The sequence below is a fragment of the Bos indicus x Bos taurus genome, chromosome 1 (genome assembly GCF_003369695.1).
Source record: "Bos indicus x Bos taurus breed Angus x Brahman F1 hybrid chromosome 1, Bos_hybrid_MaternalHap_v2.0, whole genome shotgun sequence".
In the NCBI taxonomy this organism is placed as follows: Eukaryota; Metazoa; Chordata; class Mammalia; order Artiodactyla; family Bovidae; genus Bos; species Bos indicus x Bos taurus.
In genome coordinates, this window is record NC_040076.1 from 71,779,840 (window position 1) to 71,803,456 (window position 23,617).

Consider the following 23,617-nt stretch of genomic DNA (forward strand, 5'->3'; position numbering starts at 1 on the left):
CCCAGCAGGAGCTCAGGTTTCCTTTAACCCACCGCCTCACAACACTTGTCGTTTTCAAGTTTTCTAACATATGCCAATCTAACAGGTAAAAAGTGATATGGCTCTGTTATTTTAATTTGTACACTGTTATGACTGACTTAACTCAGAGTGGCTTTTATCTCTGTGACTTCCAGTTGGTATTTTTCTCTGGTGTATCCTCAATTGAAAGTATTTCCCAGGCCCTTTTTCATGCTTCCCACAAGTATCATTTGGTCCTTCTGCCTGGTTTATTGTCATCACTAATGGCAATCAGATGTAATCAGAGGCAAACAAATTCTTTCCCCCTGTCATTGGCTTACGTGGTGAGTGGTATCATTGTTTTTTTTTATCAGGAAGCTGCCATCCGCAGGGCTTTTGCTCCTACATGCTTGCTTTATTTTTAATTGCAATAATTAATTAAACTGCTAGACTTTTTAGTCATCATATTTGGGGCTCTGTACTCAAGCAGGGAAACCATTCCTTTCTCAAGATGTTTGCTGCTTACTAATAACATTGAAAAGTCATCATTATTCTGTCTTTCTCCTCTCTGGAAGGACTGATGCTGAAGCTGAAACTCCAATACTTTGGCCACTTGATGTGAAAAACTGACTCATTTGAAAAGACCTTGATGCTGGGAAAGATTGAAGGTGGGAGGAGAAGTGGACAACAGAGGATGAGATGGTTGAATGGCATCATCAACTCAATGGACATGAGTTTGAGTAAACTCTGGGAGTTAGTGATGGACAGGGAGGCCTGGCGTGCTGCAGTCCATGGGGGTCACAAAGAGTCGGACACAACTGAGCGACTGAACTGAACTAAACCTCTCTGGAAAAGACAGATGTGGCTGCATGAATTACTTGTTTTAGTGTCCAAGGCTGTGTCTTGAACATGTGTGCAATTCTGTGAGCTGGGTCAGGCTATGCTGTGGAAGAAGTTGGCTCAAAAGTAGAATTTGGAAAATGAATAGTACTCTGTCCAAATACTCTCTCAGTAACAAACCAAATAAAGAATGATATAAATCTCCTCTAAGGACTTTAAAGAGAAAGGAAAAAACCCACAGAGGACTGATCTCCAACTAACTTAAAAAATATTTTCTTGGCTGCACTGCACAGCATGTGTTATCTTAGTTCCCTGAGCAGAGATCAAACCTGTGCCCCTTGCATTAGAAGCATAGAGTCTTAACCACTAGATTGCCAGTGAAGTCCCATCTAACTAATTTTTTTCTTCAACAAATTCCAACTGTAATATGCTGGAGCCTGGAAGCTCAGTGATAACAAGCCCCAGCCCCCGCATTCCACAGTCTCTCCAAGAGACAAAGGCTGCCAGCCGTAACACGTGTAGAAAGTTGAAGCTCGGGATAAGTCATAAGCAAAGCTGGAGGGCATGTGCAGGAGGAGTAGACTTTCTGCTGGGAGTGGGGTGAAGGCACCAGGGGAGGCTTCAGGGGAGGAGGCCATTGAGCTGAATGTGGGGGAGAAGTATTTTGTCAGGGAAACAATGAAGAGTAAGGATTCTTGGTAGGTGGGTTTGGAGGACAGCAGAAGGCTAGAAGGCGGGGATGCAGGGTGGACCTGGGCATGGAGGGTGGAGGTGGGAGAAGAGGTTGAAAAGGGCAGTTATGACGCCATGATCCCCCAGGGCAGGATGAGACCTTGAACCCGTGCTAGAAGTCATACGCATGGATGATACCTGGAGTTTCTTGTGTAATATTTCCTTTCAAGTTTTGCCCTTTCAGTGGGGCCTACCCTGAGGACCCTATGAAAGACTTCAACCCACTCCCTAGCATCCCCAGCCCCTCTATCCTTTCTATAGTTCTCATCACTGAATAACATACTATATACAATTATTTATGAATTTAGTATTTTTATTCCTTGACTAGAGTATAAGCTTTGAGAGCAGGGATTTTCTTTTGTTTACTAATGTATCTAAAACTGTGCCTCATATATCATAAATGCTCAATAAATATTTGCTGAATGAATGGATGTGGAAGCTGGAGACATTCCCCCATCTGTCAGCCCCTTCCCAGAACTTGACATTTCTGATAGCTGGCAGGAGGTGTGATAGTTTTCTAATGTTGCATAACAAATTACTACAAACTCAGGGGTTTAAAACAACACATAAGGGACTTCCCTGGTGGTCCAGGGACTCTAAGCTTCCTCTGCAGGGGGCGCGGGTTCCATCCCTGGTCAGGGAACTAAGATCCCACATGCCACGTGGTGCAGCCAGAAGAATAAGTAACTGGCCAAAAAAAAAAAAAAAAGAATAAGTAACTGAAACACATGTTTTATCTCAGCTTCTATGGGTCAGGAATCCCAGCAAAGCTTATCTGAGTCTACTACTTAGGGTCTCATAAAACTGTAATCAAGGTGTTAGTTGGTATAACTGAGTCACTTTGCTGTACAGCAGAAATTAACACATTATATATTAACTATTAACATTGTGTATTAACTTCAATTAAAGAAAAGGTGTCAGCTGGGGCTGAATCTCACTGGAGGCTCTGCTGAGGAAGGGTCCATTTCCAAAATTCTCTCGAGTTGTCCGCAGAGCCTAGTTCCTGAGGCTACATGCTTCAGAGCTTCAGTTTCTTGTTGGCTGTTGGCTGGAGGCTATTCTTAGCTCCTAGGGCCCTTCTGCAGTTCCTTGGCATGTGGGATTCCCCAATGTGACCACTTGCTTCTCGAAAGCTAGCAAGGGAGACAGAAATTCCAACAAGACAGGCACTTCAGGGTTATGTAACCTAATAATGTAACTATACACATGTACACATGTAGTCACCTACATCCTGCCACCTTTGCCTTATGGTGGAATCAAGTGAGCCCCAAGTTCTTACCCACACTCAACAGGAGGGGATCACACAAGGGCATGAACAGCAGAAGGTGGGATCAGAGGGACCATTGTGACAGAAAGTCCACCTCAAGAGGTGACAGCTGGAGGTGATGCCCCTCCTTTGAATGCAGGCAGTCCCTCAGTCTTATGCACACCTCAGCCTCTGCAACGTGTTAGAGTCATTTGCATATGTTAAATATGCATTACATATTTACATACGCTTCTCCCACAAGATTGGGGGACAGAAATCATTCTCTCTTCTCTTTAGAGTCAGTGTATAGCACAGAACCTGGTACATAGGAAGTCATTGTTTGAGATGAATGGGTAGAAGGATGGATGGATGATAGATGGATGATGGATGGATGGATGGATAGATAGTGAATGGATGTATGAGATATGAATGGAAAAAAAGGCAGAAAATAAAGGAAATTATGGTAACAAAACAAGGTGAAGGCAAAGCACCTGGACAGGAGTGTGGCCCTCACCTGACAGTGAGCCACACACTTGAAATAACAAGGTATAAGCACTGAAGAATTGATGCTTTTTAACTGTGGTGTTGGAGAAGACTCTTGAGAGTCCCTTGGACTGCAAGGAGATCCAACCAGTCCATCCTAAAGGAGACCAGTCCTGGGTGTTCACTGGAAGGACTGATGTTGAGGCTGAAACTCCAATACTTTGGCCACCTCATGCCAAGGGTTGACTCATTGGAAAAGACCCTGATGCTGGGAGGGGTTGGGGGCAGGAGGAGAAGGGGACGACAGAGGATGAGATGGCTGGATGGCATCACCAACTCGATGCACATGAGTTTGAGTGAACTCCAGGAGTTGGTGATGGACAGGGAGGCCTGGCATGCTGCGATTCATGGGGTCGCAAAGAGTTGGACACGACTGAGCGACTGAACTGAACTGAACTGAAGCAGCAGGTATGGATCTGTTCACAGTCCCCAGCCTCATTCCTGGAACTGTCACCTGGATGCTTGCCAGCAGGGCAGACAAGAGACCAGAGGCAAGCAGCCCAGATCTTTCCCAGATCTTCTGTTTTCTCTTCAGTAAATAGGAGTGAAGAAAATCACGAGGGATGTTCAAGTGTTCCACATGCAAAGACACGAGTGAAATCCCACAGCTCTCTGTGACTTTGGCAGGCCTGGAGGTAATTTCCTAAGAAATAAGCTGCAGGAAGAAAGCATTACTTGGTAATCCTCTCCAAGGCTCAAGGGAATACTTTTGATAACAAAAGATTTTCAAAGTGCTTCATGCAATAAACGTTGAGCTTTGACCTGAGACTCCTTGAGCTCCCGCTGCAGTGGTGGAGTGGTGGTGAATCCAGGCCTTGGTGTCCGAGTCCAACATGGAAGCCAGGTCACAGGAACACCTGTGCAAGAGTGGGGTCTTGGGCTGCGGTTCCTCTGTCAGAATTGCCCAGCTACCCTAGGACAGACTCTAATGATGATACTTACATGTTCTCCACGCAGTAATGCCTCATGGGAGGAAAGACGGTGACAATTTCTGGCTGACAGCTATAGGCTGGGTGACCTTGGGTTAGAACTTTACATGTGCCTATATTTTTTCCCCTTTTGCTTGAATATTTATGATTTCTTTTGTTCACTCGACCCATGACAGGTCATTTGCTCTGTCAGGTAAAGGCCATTAATAGCCAAGGTGAGTGAACTGTGACAAGGCCACACCAGAGGCCTACACTATTTATGTCTGTGCTAATCAGGGCCAGACAGGAAGGCTGAGGAACACCACTGTCTTTCGAGGTGACAACTGAGCCTTTGCATCAGTGTATGTTTGTAAAAATCTTTATAGCAGAAATCTGTGAAAGGTTTAGTGCTTAGTTTCCTGGACATTGATGAACCACAGAAACTCCAGATATTCTGACCCAAGAAGAAATGTCAGATTCCAGGATAAAAGGCACTAACATTTTTCCTCTTTTAAAATTTAAAATGAAATTTAGTGCCATCTAGTAAGGAGTGTATATTTTTAGGTATTTTGAGGACATATAGGCAAAGTGATTTCAGAAATAATAGGATACATGGAAAGATGTAGAAGCTGAATCAAGTGCTGCCCTCAAGGGCACTAACTCTTAAAAAGGCATTAGTCAAGGCTATGGTTTTTCCTGTGGTCATGTATGGATGTGACAGTCGGACTGTGAAGAAGGCTGAGCACCGAAGAATTGATGCTTTTGAACTGTGGTGTTGGAGAAGACTCTTGAGAGTCCCTTGGACTGCAAGGAGATCCAACCAGTCCATCCTGAAGGAGATCAGCCCTGGGATTTCTTTGGAAGGAATGATGCTAAAGCTGAAACTCCAGTACTTTGGCCACCTCATGCGAAGAGTTGACTCATTGGAAAAGACTCTGATGCTGGGAGGGATTGGGGGCAGGAGGAGAAGGGGACAACAGAGGATGAGATGGCTGGATGGCATCACTGACTCGATGGACGTGAGTCTGGGTGAACTCGGGGAGTTGGTTATGGACAGGGAGGCCTGGCGTGCTGCGATTCATGGGGTCGCAAAGAGTTGGACACGACTGAGCAACTGAACTGAACTGAACTGAGTCTGGATTTCTCTTCCTGTTTTCTTTATAACCTATCAACCTACCACCACCAAGCTAAAGGAGTTTACAGCAAATTTGGAAAAGGCAACGAATCACAATGGGATCTTATTTATCAAAATTGCCCTAAGAGCAAAACAGTAAGCAGAACTTGAAATTTCCCAACACAGTGTTCATCCTTGTTTTGAAAGTAATGTCCTCGTTTAAGAAGAAAGGGGCTTTCATCTGTTTTTCATCACATTGGTTCATTTCTTAGCTTTCTGTCTGAGTTCTTACTCTCTTCTGTAGAATTCCAAACACGAGGAGCATTGTTCCTCTGGATCCAAAACCAGTTCCTTGACCTGAAAATATCATGAGAAACATTAGAAGACCACTAGCTCCCTGCTGGGGTCTCTGTGTCCTGAGTCCACACTTCAGGCCCCAATCTTTAAAAGCTGACTTAGCACATATGGGTAGCTTTTGTATAAAAGCATCACTTAAGTACTGATTCTCCCACTGGGTGCATAGCACGTTGCTTAGCACACTGAGGGGACACTAAAAGATTAAATTCAGGGTGCTTACACTCTGGGGACAGTTGTGAATTATTCCAGGGTCACTGGGAACCCCTGACCAGGGAAATGATTCTCACTGGGGAGCATTTCCAACTCAGGTAATACGTGATGTTCATAGCCAGTCTGAATGGATTCATCCTGGATTCCTTGCAAGTGTCAAAGAAAATGCAGAGCCATCAGCTCACTCATTTCCCCAGAATGGGCTAGTCTATCAGGTTTTCTGTGAAGGAAGAAGTGCATCCTACCACACACACACACACACACATGCACGTGCATGCACACACACGCACACACACGCACACACGCGTGCTCCAGTTGTTGGTCCCAAGCATGTGCTGCATATTCTCTCAGGGTCAGCTTGTGTCCCATCCTTTCCCCTGCTGTTGTTTAGTTGCTAAGTTGTGTCCCCTGATTCCTATCTTAATGGAGAGGTTTTTGATGGCACAGCCTGAACTCACTCTCAATAACTCATTCTTAGTAAACCATCTCTGTTGGAGTGAAAGGCTTGCTTTCCATGTATTTCCCCCTTTCAACATCAAATCAAAACGAAAGAAAAAGAAAAAATAGGACTGTTCTCCCACTGTTCTTCCAGTTAATATTATATGACTGTCTCTTTCCTCCTGAACATGGGTCTCCCAAACCACTAGCTTTCCATCTTTATTTATATTTCTCCTTAAGAGATTTAACTGCAGTGGAGTATTTTTCAAATGGATTAACACTTAATGGGTTTGTATCTTTTTGACTTTCTAATATTTAAATATGCACTTGGATTACTAAGGCCTTCCTCATCTATCTTACTGGAATAGGTCCTACCCTCCTGTCCTCCTGGCCAACTTTTCTCTGTTTACACAGCCCCACTCATTTTTAAAATCTAATTTTGTTTGTCTATGTGAATTTCTGGTCTGTCCTCCCCTGTTGGGCTGTAAGCTTCACGAGGGAAGGAACACATCTGTCTTCCCTGTGTATCCCCAGCACCTAGCAGAGTGTCTACCGTATAAGACATCCTTAATAAATATTTGTTGAATGGATAAATAAAGTAGAACATTCATAACTGATGTATCACTGAACTAATTAAATTTAAATAAAATAAATTTAAGGATTTCCCTGGTAGCTCAGTTGGTAAAGAATCTGCCTGCAGTGCAGGAGACCTGGGTTCAATCCCTGGGTCAGGAAGATCCCCTGGAGAAGGAAATGGCAACCCACTCCAGTATTCTTGCCTGGAGAATTCTATGGCCAGAGGAGCCAGGCGGGCTACAGTCTATGAGATCGCAAGAGTCGGACATAACTTAGTGACTAAACCACCACCAACAAACATAAATAAATTTCCTTAGTTAATTAAAGGGGAAATACTGCAGATGGTGACTGCAGCCATGAAATTAAAAGACGCTTGCTCCTTGGAAGGAAAGTTATGACCAACCTAGATAGCATATTCAAAAGCAGAGACATTACTTTGCCAAAAAATGTTCGTTTAGTCAAGGCTATGGTTTTTCCTGTGGTCATGTATGGATGTGAGAGTTGGACTGTGAAGAAGGCTGAGCGCCGAAGAATTGATGCTTTTGAACTGTGGTGTTGGAGAAGACTCTTAAGAGTCCCTTGGACTGCAAGGAGATCCAACCAGTCCATTCTAAGGAGATCAGCCCTGGGATTTCTTTGGAAGGAATGATGCTAAAGCTGAAACTCCAGTACTTTGGCCACCTCATGCGAAGAGTTGACTCATTGGAAAAGACTCTGATGCTGGGAGGGATTGGGGGCAGGAGGAGAAGGTGACGACAGAGGATGAGATGGCTGGATGGCGTCACTGACTCGATGGACATGAGTCTGAGTGAACTCCGGGAGTTGGTGATGGACAGGGAGGCCTGGTGTGCTGCGATTCATGGGGTTGCAAAGAGTTGGACACAACTGAGCGACTGATCTGATCTGATCTGATGGGGTAAAGGAGAGTGGATAGCATGCAATGCCAGATATGTCAGAATCAGGTTTTTTGGAGACTGGAGTAGAGTGCACCAGAGGTAACAGAGCTGACGAGTCAGACAAAGGTGTCCGTTATCATGAGGGCAAATGCCCACCACTGTCCAGGAGTCAGGGAGGCCAAGGGAGGACTTAGGGGAAGGGAGGGCAGATATGGGCCTGGTCAGTGCTTCATGCCAATGAGATGGGCCAGCAGATAAACAACTAGACAAAATGACTGCTGCTTCACCCCCAGCCTGCAAATCTCACATAAGAATCCCTCTTGTGATCCACCCGATCCAAAAACATGTAGGAAGGGCAAGTGTGATGTAGTCTAGCCAAGTGAGCACATAAAAAGCCTCTATAACAGGCACTCATGATTGTTGAATGAATTAATGAAAGAGCTGGCATGCAGCAAGAGGCCTTTGGCATCTGGCCTCACCAGAATGATCACTCCATGAGGGATGGGATTTTTGTTGATTTCATTCATCACTGTATTCCCGACACCTTAGAATGATGCCTGGCCCGTGTGGGTGCTTAAGAAAATTTTGTGGAATGAATATTGAATGGTTCTGGTCCAAAGTCAAAGGGACTTGTGTGGAGTCATTAGAAGACACAACTGGATGAAAATTTTTCTTTGATACAGAGTGTGGGAAATGAATGAGGAGCCATTTTATACATTTAGCATAAATAAGCATGAAGTGAAACGAAGGGGAAACCATATTCCTTCTCTTACAACGTCTCTCAAGGGAGCAAAATATAAAATCACCGTAGTGACAATGGAGCGTGTCATTGTAGTGACGGTGGAGCATATAATTATATATCAATTATACAGAAACTTGTCTACTGAGAGCCAAGAATCCTGGCTAAGGGGGAAGAGAGGGGAAAGGAAGGGTGGGTTAGAAGCATTTGATTTGTGGCCTTCCTCCAGGTCCACGTGGGAAGGTACAAAGCAGAGTAAATCCTAGAAGGGGCCTTGACCTGCTGTGAAACCTGACAGGCCACGGATGCCACAGGGCCAGAGCCTTTCAGTTACAACCAGACGGTACCCTGAGGCAGACTCCTGGAACTTAGTCCTGGAAGAGTTCAAGGTTTAGCTCAAATCTTCCACTTCTCTGTTGGAAGGTGTCTGTTGGAAGTTCTTACATGAACTCTGATGCACTTGGAGTCTCTCTTTCACCTTTTTGTCTCCCTACCTCTCAATTTTTGTTTTGATCTCAATTTTATTTCAAAACATATTTGCTTCTCTATAACGCTTCTATAATTCTATACAGTATATTAGAAATGCCAAATAGTAACCATGGTTCTCTCTGGCTGGTGGAATTGCTGGCTTTCATATACTTTTTTGTTTGTGCTTTCTTGTGTTTTCCACTTTTTTGAAACATGAATTACCTCTAAAATCACACACAAAAAAACAGTACAAAAGTACTTTTCAATATAATAAGTAAGGGTGGCTAGAACAATGAAACGGAGATATATTGTTTGTATGTTTTTAAAATAAATATTGCCAGCAGCATCTTATATCTCAGCATGAACAACTTGTAGATGCTACTTCTAAGCTACAATGTCATTGGTGACTGAGACACCTGTGATGTATGAACAATTTGGTTCTTGTACTTGGTGCATGGATGTATGCTAAGTTGCTTCAGTCATGTCCAACTATTTGTGACCCTATAGCCTGTATCCTGCCAGGCTCCTCTGTCCATGGGATTCTCCAGGCAAGAATACTGGAGTGGGTTGATCTCCAGGGGATCTTCCTGACACAGGGATTGAACCCATGTCTCTTATGTCTCCTACATTGGCAAGCGGGTTCTTTACCACCACCACCACCAGGGAAGATCATTTGGTACTGAATTTCTTCTAGATGTAGCACCTGGGGAAGTTTATTATCAGTTAAATGTTGTTGGTTTTCAACTTGGTTTAGACTTTCTTTGATCTTTATCAGTTCAGTTCAGTCTCTCAGTCACATCGACTCTTTGCGACCCATGGACATGCCAGTCTTCCGTGTCCATCACCAACTCCCAGAGCTTGCTCAAATTCATGTCCATCCAGTCAGTAATGCCATTTAACCATCTCACCTTCTGTCATCCCCTTCTCCTCCTGCCTTCAGTCTTTCCCAGAATTAGGGTCTTTTTGAATGAGTCAGCCCTTCGAATCAGGTGGCCAAAATATTGGAGCTTCAGCTTCAGCATCAGTCCTTCCATTGAATATTCAGGATTGATTTCCTTTAGTACTGACTGGTTTGATCTTCTTGTAGTCCAAGGGACTCTCAAAAGTCTTCTGCATCATCACAGCTCAAAAGCATCAATTCTTTGGCGCTCAGCTTTCTTTATGGTTCAATTCTCACATCCATACATGACTACTGGAAAAATCATAGCTTTGATTAGATGGACCTTTGTCACAAAAGTAATGTCTCTGCTTTATAATATTCTGTCTAGGTTGGTTATAGCTTTTCTTCCAAGGAGCAAGTGTCTTTTAACTTCATGGCTGCAGTCACCATCTGCAGTGATTTTGGAACCCCCCAAAATAAAATCTCTCACTGTTTCCATTGTTTCTCCATCTATTTGCCATGAAGTGATGGGACTGGATGCCATGATCTTCGTTTTTGAGAGGCTCTTCAGTTCCTCTTTGCTTTCTGCCATAGGGGTAGTATCATCTGCATATCTGAAGTTATTGATATTTCTCCTGGCAATCTTGATTCCAGCTTGTGCTTCATCCAGCCCAGCGTTTCTCATGATGTACTCTGCATATAAGTTAAATAAGCAGGGTCACAATATACAGCTCTCAGCCACATACAGTCACATAGATATATAATTTATATATCAGTGAGAAACCCTCATTCTCAAATAATCAGTTCTTCAGTTTAGTGTAAGAATCTACCAGACCATTTGAGTCCTGCAAATAAACTAACCTGTGGAATTCTGGAATGTTCCCATTCTCGGTCAGTCACTTTGTACTGGAGAGACAGACCTTTATATTTACCAAGTGTCCACTAGATTGAGTGTGAAACAAATTCATAGGGGTAAGAGCGTGAAAACAGCACACAGAGGAAATTTTTCTGGTGTCAAAACAAACTCTGTGAGGACAAAATGTACTTGGAGTTTGACTCTATCTCTTCTGTCTCACGGTGGGTTATTGCAGTTCATCAGGAAAATAGTTTGGAGTTTGCAAAACCACAAGTCTGTGCTGCTTGGCTTTCTCACAGCTCCTTGGTGACTGTAAGATAGGTTTATAACTACACTCTGGATTGCACAACTATTATTATCCCCATCAGGGAAACAGTGCAGAAAAATAGAACCTGTGTTTGCGTTGTCTATTTCATGTAAACAATTGCATTTTAAGAAAATAGCATATGCTATTTACCCATGACTAAGTCCTCTCCTGATACTGAGGATCTGCAGCACATGGTTTCAAGATGGAGGCATCTTCCCCATCTGTATGCTCCACACCCCCTCCTTTCTCACTTCATAGCCTGTCCCTTTGGCTCTCTACTCCCATGATGGGTGCATACATAGAAAAGAAAAGGGGAGCCAGTGAGTCTTGGTGCTTCTGAGGAGGCCCATGGAAGGTGAAGTGCAGCCAGTGGACTTAAAGATGTGACCAGAGTTATGTAGGGATCTAAGGATTTTCATGGTTCCTAAGTTAATGTGGGAGAAGGAAATGGCAACCCCCTCCAGTACTCTTGCCTGGAAAATTCCATGGATGGAGGAGCCTGGTAGGCTACAGTCCATGGGGTCGCAGAGTCAGACACAACTGAGTGACTTCACTTTCTTTCTTTCTATAGTTCCTTTTGGAGAAGGAAATGGCAACCCACTCCAGTGTTCTTGCCTGGAGAATCCCATGGACAGAGGGACCTGGTAGGCTGCAGTCTATGGGGTTGCAAAGAGTTGGCCACAACTAAGCAACTAACACACACACACACACACACACACACACACAAGCTAATGTGACCTTTCCCTCACTTTCCTTTCTTACTCCCCCAACTTATCTGGGGTCCTGTCTTCGTCCCACAACACAGTCATAGAATGTTAAAGTGGCAAGAAAGGATGAACTTGATCTGGGCAGAGGAAGTTCCTTGCCAAGGTCAGCTACAAACTGATGACAAAGCTTGGCCTAGAACCTTCCAGTCTCGATTCACAGACCTGTGCTTTTTCCAGAAGCCCTAATGGGAAAAGGATTCTTTAACTGAGCTGTTAAGGAGATTCTGACAGATTCTTTTATTTTTCTTTACTTGACTGTGTCAGCTCTTAGTTGCAGCATGCAGAATCTTTCATTGCATGGGCCCCAAAGCATTTGAACTCAGTAGTTGTGGGTGTGCAGGCTTACTTGCCCCAGGCATGAGGGATTTAGTTCCCCTAGCAGGGATTGAACCCATGTTCCTTGGGTTGGAGGGTGGATTCTTAACCACTGGACCACCAGGGAAGTCCGTCTCACAGATTCTTGACTGTAAATAATAATGGCCTGTCTAGATACCAAAAGTGAAATAAGATAAAATGGGATAAACCTTAGTTGGCTATAACATCGTTGAGAGGAGACTATGAATTCCCTCATCCCTGAGACTCTCAGGGATCTGAGTAGGGTCTAGTATCACCAAGAACAAGTTCAGTCACATGAATCCTTCTTCCTTCTGCTGTCCACCCAGTAACCATTCACAGCATGACTCATCTGTAACATGTTTAGCTATACTGCTGCTACTGCTAAGTCGCTTCAGTCGTGTCTGACTCTGTGCGACCCCATAGACAGCAGCCCACCAGGTTCCCCCGTCCCTGGGATTCTCCAGGCAAGAACACCGGAGTGGGTTGCCATTTCCTTCTCCAATGCATGAAAGTGAAAGGTGAAAGTGAAGTCGCTCAGTCGTGTCTGACTCTTAGCGACCCCATGGACTGCAGCCCACCAGGCTCCTCCATCCATGGGATTTTCCAAGCAAGAGTACTGGAGTGGGGTGCCATTGCCTTCTGCGTGTTTAGCTATGGGTCTCTGTAAAATTCTAGATGCTCAGGAAAGGAAGAGGCCTTAAAGAGCATACAGAATAACCACATGTTTGGGTGTATAGGAAATCACATACGTTAGAAGGAGCTGCAGGTCTAAAGGCAGCCTCCTATGCCTATGTCCACAGATCCCTGTGGGACTTGAAGATCTGGCAGTTTTCTGGTTAGTTAATCTGAACAGGTAGCTGTTAAGCCATGTATTTCAAGGCAGAATGTTCACTATGCCACTTGCGTTATTCTGTTTGGCAGTCTACATTGCAGGACTCTTATATAGTTGAGCTAGAAATCCCCCTGCCCACTTATCCAGTTTTCTAATCTGAAGTCCTGTGGGGATCCCTCGGCTCTGCAGGATGTCCTAATGTAGCCGTTTATCCCCTGAGCCATTTCCTTGGCCTATGCTGTCCCTGGACCAGAGATGTACTTCCTCCCAACCCTGCACAGATGCGGTGGGAGGCCTGGTACAGCGACCTGGGCTGGGCTGACCCCGCCACCCCATCTGCTCACAGGAACAGTGCTTCCTTTGTACCATTGTTTGCTTTTTTGTTTTTTGGTGGTTGTTTTTTTCTTTTTTTTAACTTTCTCCTTCTCCCCAGTTTCAAATCCAGTCCCTCAGGGCTTCAGTCCCTGCCCAAGCATATCCCCACACCACGACTTGTAATTATTCCCTAAGCAGGTCATGGATATCTTTTCAGATAACCCTCCTGAAGTGGGAAGGTCCTGAGAAATCCAGTCAGATGGAGGCACCAGCTCCTGGAAAATTGCACAGCTCTGAGTCCTGGCTAGTGGGAGAGGAGGGGAAGGGGTAAATTGGGTTGATGCCTAAATCTTCAGGCTGTCTGTTGGGTGCTTTGGAGTGAGTTAGGGTGAATCTCAACGAAGTGAAATTCTCAAGCCGGGATAGTTATTATGATAACAAGAAGGTCATCTCAAGCCAAACTGTAGAGAAAAAAGGCAGAGTGTGTGTGTGTGTGCATCCCTTAGGCTTGTGAGGTCAGACCCTCCTTCAGGCCCCGCAGACTTTCTTCAGGGGAGCCCCTCTTTGGCCCTTTTAAGAAAATCACTGGCCTCCTGGTCATGATCGAAACCTCCCTATTTGGAGCTCTTTGGTTTACATATTTTTCTTTTAAAAGTTGAGTTTGTTCTCCTAAATTTTTGTTGATCTAACTATATCAAAGCAGACCAGTCCAAAGACACAGGAGTTGCCAGGAAAGCAGACATTGGATCGTTAAAGGCAAAATGTATTTAAGGCATGTTTACTTGAGAGTTCACGACACCAAAGATAAGAGAATTTCTGGCTGACAGGTTAGCAGGCTTTTTCCCTAAAGACTAGGGCCCCCAGTAGTCCCAAGTACCCAGAGTGGTTCCTGCAAGGCTGAGCTAGGCACCTGAGATGCTAAGGGTCCCAGCTTTGTCCTTCTCTTGGGTATGGCTGGGGGAGGGGGAAGGTATGAGACCATGTGCAACCCCCAGATGGGCAGAACAGAGTTGCCCAGGGCCCTTCACAGCAGGATGCAGAGTTCCTGAGTCTTTAGGAGTTTGTGTCATTAATGGCCATGTTCAGCTTCTTCTACAAGGGCAACTGATTCAGGTGAGAGAGGCTGAGAAACAAGTGACCAGAGCAATCTACTCAGAGGGGAAAGGAGCCAGAACAGTGAAGTCCCCAATGACAGGGATTTGACCTTCTTCATCTTGTCTTCCTGCTGCCTAGCAAAATGAGTAGTCTTTATGAAGTGCTCAGTAAACATTTATTAAATTAATAAATGATTGACTTATGAGAACAGATCAAAGATTTGGGCCTGGGATTGGGAAGACAGAAGGAAGTCAGTCTGAGGGGATTAGTCAGAAACCTCAAGGGAATCTTGGTGAGTCTCAGAATCTTTGACTCAATAGAGAAGGTCCCTTTGATACAAGACCCACATCCAAATGCAGCTCCCACTAAGGTTGTGACGTATGTCATGAGCTGATGACATGTGAACCTTCTCAGGTCAGATTAGATGGCGGCCTGAGGTAAGGCGTTGCCTCTGGGGAAGGAGAGAAAAGACGAAATGGAAATTTAGGAGGCTGGATGGAGGGAATTTGGAGACAAAGAATGTAGGGGTTGAAGACACGTGACTCAAAGGTAAAAGTAATATAGAGGTAGTACCTGTATCACAGGGTTCCTGTTTGCAGTAGGTGCATGTTATTTGAGCACCATTAGTTAGGGCTTCCCAAGTGGTGCTAGTGGTAAAGACCTTTCCTGCCAATGGACGAAATGTAAGAGACGTGAGTTCAATTCCTGGGTCAGGAAGATCCCCTGGAGGCGGGCATGGCAACCCACTCGAGTATTCTTGCCTGGACAATGCCATGGACAGAGGGGCCTGGCAGGCTACAGTCCATGGGGTCACACAGAGTTGGATACGATTGAAGTGACTTAGCACAGATGTATGCACGCCCTTAGTTAGGTTCTTAATAAAAACAGCTTTCCTCCTCCTCCTCCACCTCCTCCTCCTCCACCTCCTCCTCGTCCTCATCCCTCTCCATAAAGGTAAGACTATCCCACCCGAAAACCTCAAGGTGCCCACCCCAGGGAGGCCCTACCAGTGGTCCGAATCTCATGACTGAAGGTCATGGACACACCCCTGCCTCTACTGGTCCCCACTGAACAGATAGAAATAAAAGTGTCTTCTCTCCAGGGCTGCACCAGAAAACCCTGAAAGCCATTCTCTCGCAGTCAGAATGTGTTCTTTGTTTTTCTGAGACAGAACCAACATCTCTGTAAGGCACAAAGAGGGAGCTTGACTCAGAAGCCGAGCAGACGCTGTGGGCTGAGACATGGCTGGCCAGGGGCAGCTGGGGCTGAGCCCCCGATATTTCAGTCCTTGTCGTTGTGCAAACTACGACAGCGTACGAGAGACCTTTCTAAAACCCGAACTCGTGTATTTCCAAATGTCAGGACCACATTCAGCCTCAGACCTCTCCAAACATACTCATCCTAAAGCTCTCCCAAAGTGTCTATGAGGCCTCGCAGGGAACTGAGAAGGACTGGACATGTGTCTGGCCTCATTTCTGTTTCTTTCCCCCCAAACATTTTCATGCCATCATTTACTCAACAAACATTTACCATGCTCCTACTTTGCGCCAGGCACCATTCTGGAAGCTGGACCTTCAGAGAAATGAAGCCACATCCCTTCCCACATACAGCCTTGTAGGGAAGATGGGCAAACCACAGACCAGAATGCTGGGGGGGCGGGTGTTAGAGAGGTGTTTTTAAAGCAGCCCTGGGAGCACAGAGAAGGCCACAGAGCACAGCCAGACTTTCAGATAAAACCTTCTGGAGGACCAGCAAGAGGTGACCAGGTAAAGAGGACAGGGAGGGATTCCAGGTAAGGGAGAAGCAAGCAGGATGGTCAAAGGCAAGGAAAAACATGACTCAGTGGTTCTCACCTCCCTGCACATTGAAATCATCAGCAGAGTTTTTTTTTTTTTTTTTTTAAGTATAATTTATTTACAATGTTGTGTTAGTTTCTGGTGTGTAACAAGGTGATTCAGATATATTCTTTTTCATATTCTTTCCCATATGGTATATTAGAGGATATTGAATATAGTTCTCTGTGCTATATAGTAGGACCTTGTTGCTTGTCTATTTTATATGTAATAGTACGTATCTGTTAATTCCAGATGGTTCAGCCCCTCTACTTGATGAAGATAGTATGTGAGAGCCTGGAGTTGGGCTCTCTCCCTCTGCCACCTAGGCCCCAGCCCATGTGTGATGCTCCATCACCTCCTGTTCATTGACCTCTTTCACCTGCATTGGGGAATTGCCCTTCACTCCTCCAAACTCATTTGGACTTCGTTAAAAGAAATAATTCTCTCCCAGAAGGCTTCCCTGGTAGCTCAGATGGTAAACAATCTGCCTGCAATGTTGGAGACCCAAGTTGAATCCATGGGTCAGGAAGATCCCATAGAGTAGGAAATGGCACGCCACTCCAGTATTCTTGCCTGGAGAATCCCATGGACAGAGAAGCTGTGGGCTATAGTCCTTGGGGTCACAAAGAGTCAGACACAACTGAGCAACTAACACTTTCACTTTTAGAAGGTATGTGAGTGGACACTCTGTCGAATCAAACAGGGATCCCAGAGATCCTCTGGCAGGTTCCTACCTGCTTTGTGTCATGGACCCACTGACAGTTTGGCAAAAATGCCCATAAATGCATAAAACAAAAGAAGATCACAAAAGAATTCAGTGTTATTGAAATAGGATTCTGTCAACCTCCCATGGAGATCCTTGGATGCCATGTTATAAGCACCTGATAGTCAAACCCTGGACTGAAAGCTTGGTAGACTCTCCAAAGTCAGCCAGCTAAGAAATAAGAGAGCTGAGGCAAGAACCCTGTGTTTCTATTCCTGAACCTGTGCTCTGCTCATTAATCTATTTATTATCTTAGAAAATTGAACTCTTACTGTTTCTGCACTTAAAAACTGCTGACTTTTAGTCCCACTGAAAGGCATGGAGGTAGCCCCTCTGGGCCTGTATATATTCTTAAGAACTGACCTCACTTTGTATTGGATTATAAAACTGTACAAAGATTGTTTCCCAGGAAACATCTGGAAAGTCTTAAGGCCACAATAACCTGACTGAGGATTCACCTAGTACACTGGTAACTGGTAGCATATGTCCCAGCTCCTGGAATTTGTTGGATGACTGTGTTGAGGGATGGACTAGCTGGATGGGTTCAATTCCTCTGCTTTCAGGGGGCCTTTATCAAGGAGTCCAGAACACTAGTTACTGAGCCTGGTGCAGAAAACAGCCTCCTGCTTGCCTTAACAAGTCTCAGGAATTAGTAAGCAGTTGGTGAGAATGTTGGAAGGTATTAACCACCCCACCCCCCAACCAATCTCCCAGTGAAACTTTCACCCCTTTCTTTGCTGGGGCAATAGAATATAATGGGTAAAAGTATGGACTTGGAGTCCCACATTAGGTTTAAATTCTCACTTCATCACTTTATATATTTTTTGAAACTTTTTGTTTGTTTGTTTTGGAGTATAGCCAATTAACAATGTTGTGATGATTTCAGGTAAACAACTTAGGGACTCAGCCATATATATACATCACTTCATCACTTTAGAAAAGTTACATGACCACCTTTTCCCACCTCAGTTTTTTCATCTCTCTAATAGGACTAATTCTGCTTTGCGGAGTGTGTAGCGGTTAGAGCTAATATAAGGACAGCACCATATAAGACCTAGTGTTGCCGTGTTCAATTGTCAGGAGCTATAATCACAATTAGTTCTAGGTTGAACCCTGCACCTTCCCCATTCTGTCTCTTAATGAATGAAGCAGGTATTAAGGCATGTGTCATTAGCAGAATGACTGGGCTCAAAGAAGTACATTTACCATGATCAGAGCAGACCAATTTAGCTTCTCCAACAGATCTCAGCAAGATAAGTGACTTGATCACAGTCACATGGAGAGAAAGCCCCACATCTTTTTGCCACCAGATCCAAACACCTCCCTACATCTGGTTGCCTCCCCTCTGCCTCCCCTTCTGTTTCTGTGAACCCAGATCCCTTGTTCCTCTCAAAAGTCAGCCTCTTTACTGTCTCTGGATCCCATACCACTTTGCTGCTCAGGATTGCTCTTGCAGTCTCCCTTTCTCTTACATAGTCAGTAGTCCTCTTTTGTGGAAGCGTCCTCATGGGCATGCTCTGAGAACCTCCCTCAAACTCCATGTCTCCCTTCAGCTAACTCATTTCTCTACTTTCCTTCAACTTCAAAAATGAGTTGCAATTTCCACGTCCCTTCCTTAACACACTCAAAGTGGGTTTCTATTCCCATTATCCGGAGATTGCTGCTGTCAAGGTAATCAGTGAACTCCATCTGATAAATCCAGGGGCCACTTCTTCATTCTTGTCTCTTTTGAACTTTCAGCACACTTGATTATTTTTTCCTTGAAACATTTTCTTCCCTTGGCTCTGTTCTTCCCTCGGCTCAGGACAGGATAGCCCACCATCTTCCTTCACTTCTGTCTCCTTTATTAGCTCCTTCTCCTCTACTCAGTCTCTCTAAGTTAGAGAGTAGCAGGGATCTGTCCTGAGCATCCTTTACTCCCATTTCTGTGTGCTCTCTAGCCCCATCAACTCTGAAGACCATCTATATGCTTATGATTCCAAAATTTCTGCCTCTAGCCATGACTTTTTCCTAAACATGACTTGAGTGTCCAAATGCCTTTTTCACATTCCCACATGGATATCTAACCAGCGACTCAGATATAATTTACCCATGAAGAACTCGAGTTTTCCTCCCACACTTGCTCCTTCCTCAGTTCCTAGTCTTAGTCATTAGCATGAGTGTTCACCCAGTTGTTCAACCTGTAAATCTAGGAGTCAGCCTTGATTCCTTTCTTTCTTCATCATCTTCATCCAGTGGATTGGCAAGTTTTGTCCAATTTATGTCCAAAACATATTCCAAATTCATCTGCTTCTCTCCATTTTCATTAAAGTCACTGATGTCCAAGCCACCATTACCTCAATGACTACACTAGCTTTCCAGCTGATCCACCTGGAACCACTCTACCATCCATTCTTGACAAGGTAGCCGGAATAATCTTGTCACTCTTCTGCAGAAAACCTTCCCGTGGTTTCCCATTGTACTTGAAATAAAGTCCAAATTCCTTAAAGCAAGATGTTACATGGCTTCTGCCTAGCTCTTCAAAGTCATTTCAAATCACTTTCCACTCATCTCTCCACTCAAGCAATACTGGTCTTTTTGTCCCATGAAAACCCGAAATCTATTTCTACCTTAGGACTTTTGCACTGGGTGTTCATCCTGGAATATTCTTCCTCAGGATCCTTGAATGACTGTTTACTTTTTATATTAGTGACTCACACTTCAGCTGAAATGTCAGTACTCAGAGACGCCCTTCCTGACCTCAAAACTGAGGTAGCCCATCCAGTCATTCCCTATGACATCAACCTATTCTCTCATATATGTTTTCCTCTCTGTGTGTCTGACTCTTTTCTGGATGGTAAGTCCCAGAAGAGCTAGGATCTTGTCACCATTACATCTGCAGGACTTAGAACAGTGCCTGAACACAGAAGTGCTTGATATTTGTTGAAAGTGTGAATGAGTGGATAACTGAGTTAGTAACAGAGTGAAGACCAGTACCAGGCCTCCTGCCTTCCAGTTCTGTGGTCCTCTCCCTGTGCCATGTCAAGCTGCAATTTTCACCAGTTTGATTGTTTTCTTGCTGTTCAGCAGATGCTTGGCATCCTTCAATTCACAACTGGTTCCAGCTCCTAGTGATAAAGGAAATAGCCACAAAGGAACAGGAAGGAAAGAGGGCATCTGAATAAATCAGGAGGCATGTGGTCATCCCCACAAATAATGAGAATTAAACATTCAGTCATCCAATAACATTTAGTAAGCGCTTACTATGTGCCAGGCATTATGCAATTTACCAGGGACAAAAAGACAAACCTACCCTGAAGGATGTGCTAGTCTCCAGAAGGAGATGGTGGGCCTTGTGGTGATGTCTGCATGGTGTGATGGGCTTGAGAACAAAGTAACACGTGCTGTGGAAACACAAAGCCGAGAATTAGGACCATAACACCGAGTGGGCAAGAATTCAGGAGCACAGCCAGAGAGTGGAATTTTTGAACTGTCTTAAGGAGTGAATACCTGTAATCGACAACTCATAGTTTATGCTTTCACATGAAAAGAACAGTTGTTTTTTCCCTTCATTTTAACTGACAAAAGAAAAATCACATTAGGAAAACATTCAGGATGACTCTGGCAGTTGAAATAACCATTTATTAATAAATAGATAAATTTCCATCAGGGAAATTTTCTTTTTTAAAGACGGGATAGTTCTCTGTTTCTTGCTATGAAAAATCCACCAAAACAATTATATCTTCCTTGAGGGTCTTATGGTGAAAACACTGAAGCAATTACCTATATGATGAAAGATTACCCAGCTGAAGAACTACTTCCCTATTAAACCACAGGCCATCTCCTTGAAAAAAAAAAAAAAAATGTGCTGTCAGGTAAAGACAAGGTTTTATAGCAAATGAGAGAATGAAGTAGATCTACGTGAATTGATATCAACAGACATTATTCCACGAAAATAAGAAAGTTTTGGAACACTGGTTATTCTTGATATTATTGTTATTATGTTGGGATTTGTCTATGACTTCCTAGAAGAATAAATGCAAATATAACAATCTCTGAGGTGTGGGATTATGAGACACTTAAACTTTCTGAGGCCTACATTTGGTACTATTTTAATTGTTTACAACAATGTGTGCTATTTTGGAAAAAGTAAAGATCTTTTAGAACACCGGTCTGATTGGTTTTATGATGCTTAAGAACTTGTGCTTGGCTCTATGTTCCAGAAACATATAAAAAGAGGATTTCCCTAAATTATATCACTTGCCAACATTTACAGAAGAAAATAAACTGAGACCCAGAAAGATGATTTGATTTTTCTCATACTGTGACTGCTAGTACCTTCAGCTCCACAGTTCTTGATTTCGTGCTGAGCATTAAAATATATAAGTATATCAATCTTAACTTACATATTTGGAACTTTAGCAACATTGCTTTGTGGAAAACTGTGCGATTATTTAGTGTAATAGTTATAGACCAGCAGTACTTTGCCCAGAAAACAATTTAACTAGAAGTCTCTTGAATATTACTACTAGTTTCTTCTGCATATCTTAGAATACTCAGTGAGTTTTTTGAATAGGTAGGCCGCTTCCATTCAGTTCTTAAGTAGTTATTGAGCACTTAAGCTATCTGTGCTGTGCTGTGCTTAGTTGCCCAATTCTTCATGATTCCCTGGATGATAGCCTATCTGGCTCCTCTGTCCATGGGATTCTTAAGGCAAGAATACTGGAGTGGGTTGCCATGCCCTCCTCTAGGGGATCTTCCCAACCCAGGAATCGAACCCAGGTCTCCTGCATTGCAGGCAGATTCTTCACCATCTGAGTTACCAGGGAGTGAGTAGTTTATCCCCTCTCCAAGAGGTTTTCCTAAACCAGGAATCAAACTGGGGTCTACTGCACTGCAGGCAGATTTTTACCAGCTGAGCTACCAGGAAGCCCTTAAGATATCTAGCCACTAGCAACGAGGCAAATTCTCTGCACTCGTGGAGCTTAGCTCCCACTGAGAAAAACACAATAAGCAGAAGAAAACAAAAATGAAGGATATAATTTCAGGTAAAGATATAGTAAGGATGTGATGAACCAAGTAAAATGATAGTGACAGGAGTGCTATTTTTGAAAGGTCAGGAAGGCCTTTAAAGGAAGTGACATTAGATCAGAGACCTGGAGGGAGGGAGGGAGACGGCCACTGAGTTCTGAGTGGAAAGCATTAAGGAGTACAGTCAGAGTCACTGCCCTGAACAGAAAGAATTCCTTCTTTTCCTTAGAAAGTAAATATCTCAAAGAAAGAGCTTTTAAAGTTTGGTATGTTACAGTTTCACTCTTGTGATGTTTATAATGATAATGTTTATAAGGCCTAGTGCTGTGAATTTCTCTCTATTGCTTACAAATTTGAGAATGAATTGTGTTTAGGAATGTAAGTCTGTTATAAAAGTACTGTCTTATCTAAATGCCACCTTCTGCCAAATGTGATATATAGATAGATAGATGCAATGGAATGTTACTCAGCCATAAAAAAGCATGAAATAATGCCATTTGTAGCAACATGGATGGACCTAGAGATCATCACAGAAAGTAAGAAAGTCAGAAAGAGAAACAAATACCGTATGATGTCACTTATATGTGGAATCTAAAGTACAACATCAATGAATTTATCTATGAAACAGAAAGGGATTCACAGACATGGAGAACAGACTTGTGTTTGCCAAGGAGGAGGAAAGGTGGAAGGAGAGAAGGATTGGGAGTTTGGGATTAGCAGATGCAAACGATTACATATAGGATGAATAAGCAGCAAGGTCCCACTGTACAGCGAGGGAAACTATATTCAACATCCTGTAATAAGCCATAATGGAAAAGAATATGAAAAGGAATATATATGTGTAACTGAGCCACCTTGCTGTACAGCAGAAAGTAATACAACATTGCGAATCAACTATACTTCAATAAAACAATAAAAGAAAACCCTCTGCATATTCACAAAGGCATAGAATCCAATTCCTAAGAAAGAATCTTTCCAAAGCTGGTCATTCCAAAGAGAGAGAAGAAGCCCAACCAAAAGTGCCCCAGAGCTTACAACTGCACTTTCCCCCTCTCCCGCCCCCATTCCCTCTCTCACCCCGAGCAGAACAGACTGCCTAGAATTTGTAGCTGGGAGGGTCATCCAAGGCACAGAGAGAGGAACTGCAGAAGAAGTCTTTGGCGTTCTCCGCTTTTAGCCCTACACACCTATCTCTGGTGGAGATAGAAATGACAATCTGTCCTTCACAGTGGGGAGACTGAAGCTCTGACAAGTGGGTGGCTTGCCCAGGATCACATAGAAAGCCAACTCTCTTTCCTAACCTTCACTCTGTGGCTAGTGTCACATTCCAGGCCAGGGACCACATGGGTGGAATTCAGGCTCTATTTTCGGGAAACGGGGTTTGTTGTTTTTTCATTTACACAAAAAATTAAAAATAAATAACAGATGTTTGAGCACATGTCGCAACTCTTCTTACTGGAACTTAAAAGTGCATTCTGACTGAGAAAATTAAATTAGAAAATCCACACAGCAAAAAGGATGTTTTGAATGAAATACACTTTGTCTTTCCCTCTCTCT

General features: G+C 43.8%; 2 long non-coding RNA genes across 5 annotated transcripts; both read right to left on the reverse strand.

Moving 5' to 3' along the window:
• Window positions 1–3,688: 3,688 nt before the first annotated feature.
• On the reverse strand, window positions 3,689–5,015 carry LOC113898868. Its single transcript, XR_003512761.1, has 3 exons — window positions 4,301–5,015; window positions 4,121–4,215; window positions 3,689–4,013 (listed from the first exon to the last, which is right to left on the reverse strand). It is a non-coding gene; the product is annotated as an uncharacterized LOC113898868 (long non-coding RNA).
• A 476-nt stretch (window positions 5,016–5,491) lies between these two features.
• On the reverse strand, window positions 5,492–23,381 carry LOC113890132. Of its 4 annotated transcripts, none has more exons than XR_003510432.1 (4): window positions 23,138–23,381; window positions 20,343–20,433; window positions 20,027–20,157; window positions 5,492–5,737 (listed from the first exon to the last, which is right to left on the reverse strand). It is a non-coding gene; the product is annotated as an uncharacterized LOC113890132 (long non-coding RNA). The 4 variants fall into 4 exon arrangements; XR_003510433.1 differs by lacking the exon at window positions 5,492–5,737 and adding an exon at window positions 10,595–10,637; XR_003510434.1 differs by lacking the exon at window positions 20,027–20,157 and having other exon boundaries at window positions 23,138–23,371.
• Between the last annotated feature and the right edge of the window lie 236 nt (window positions 23,382–23,617).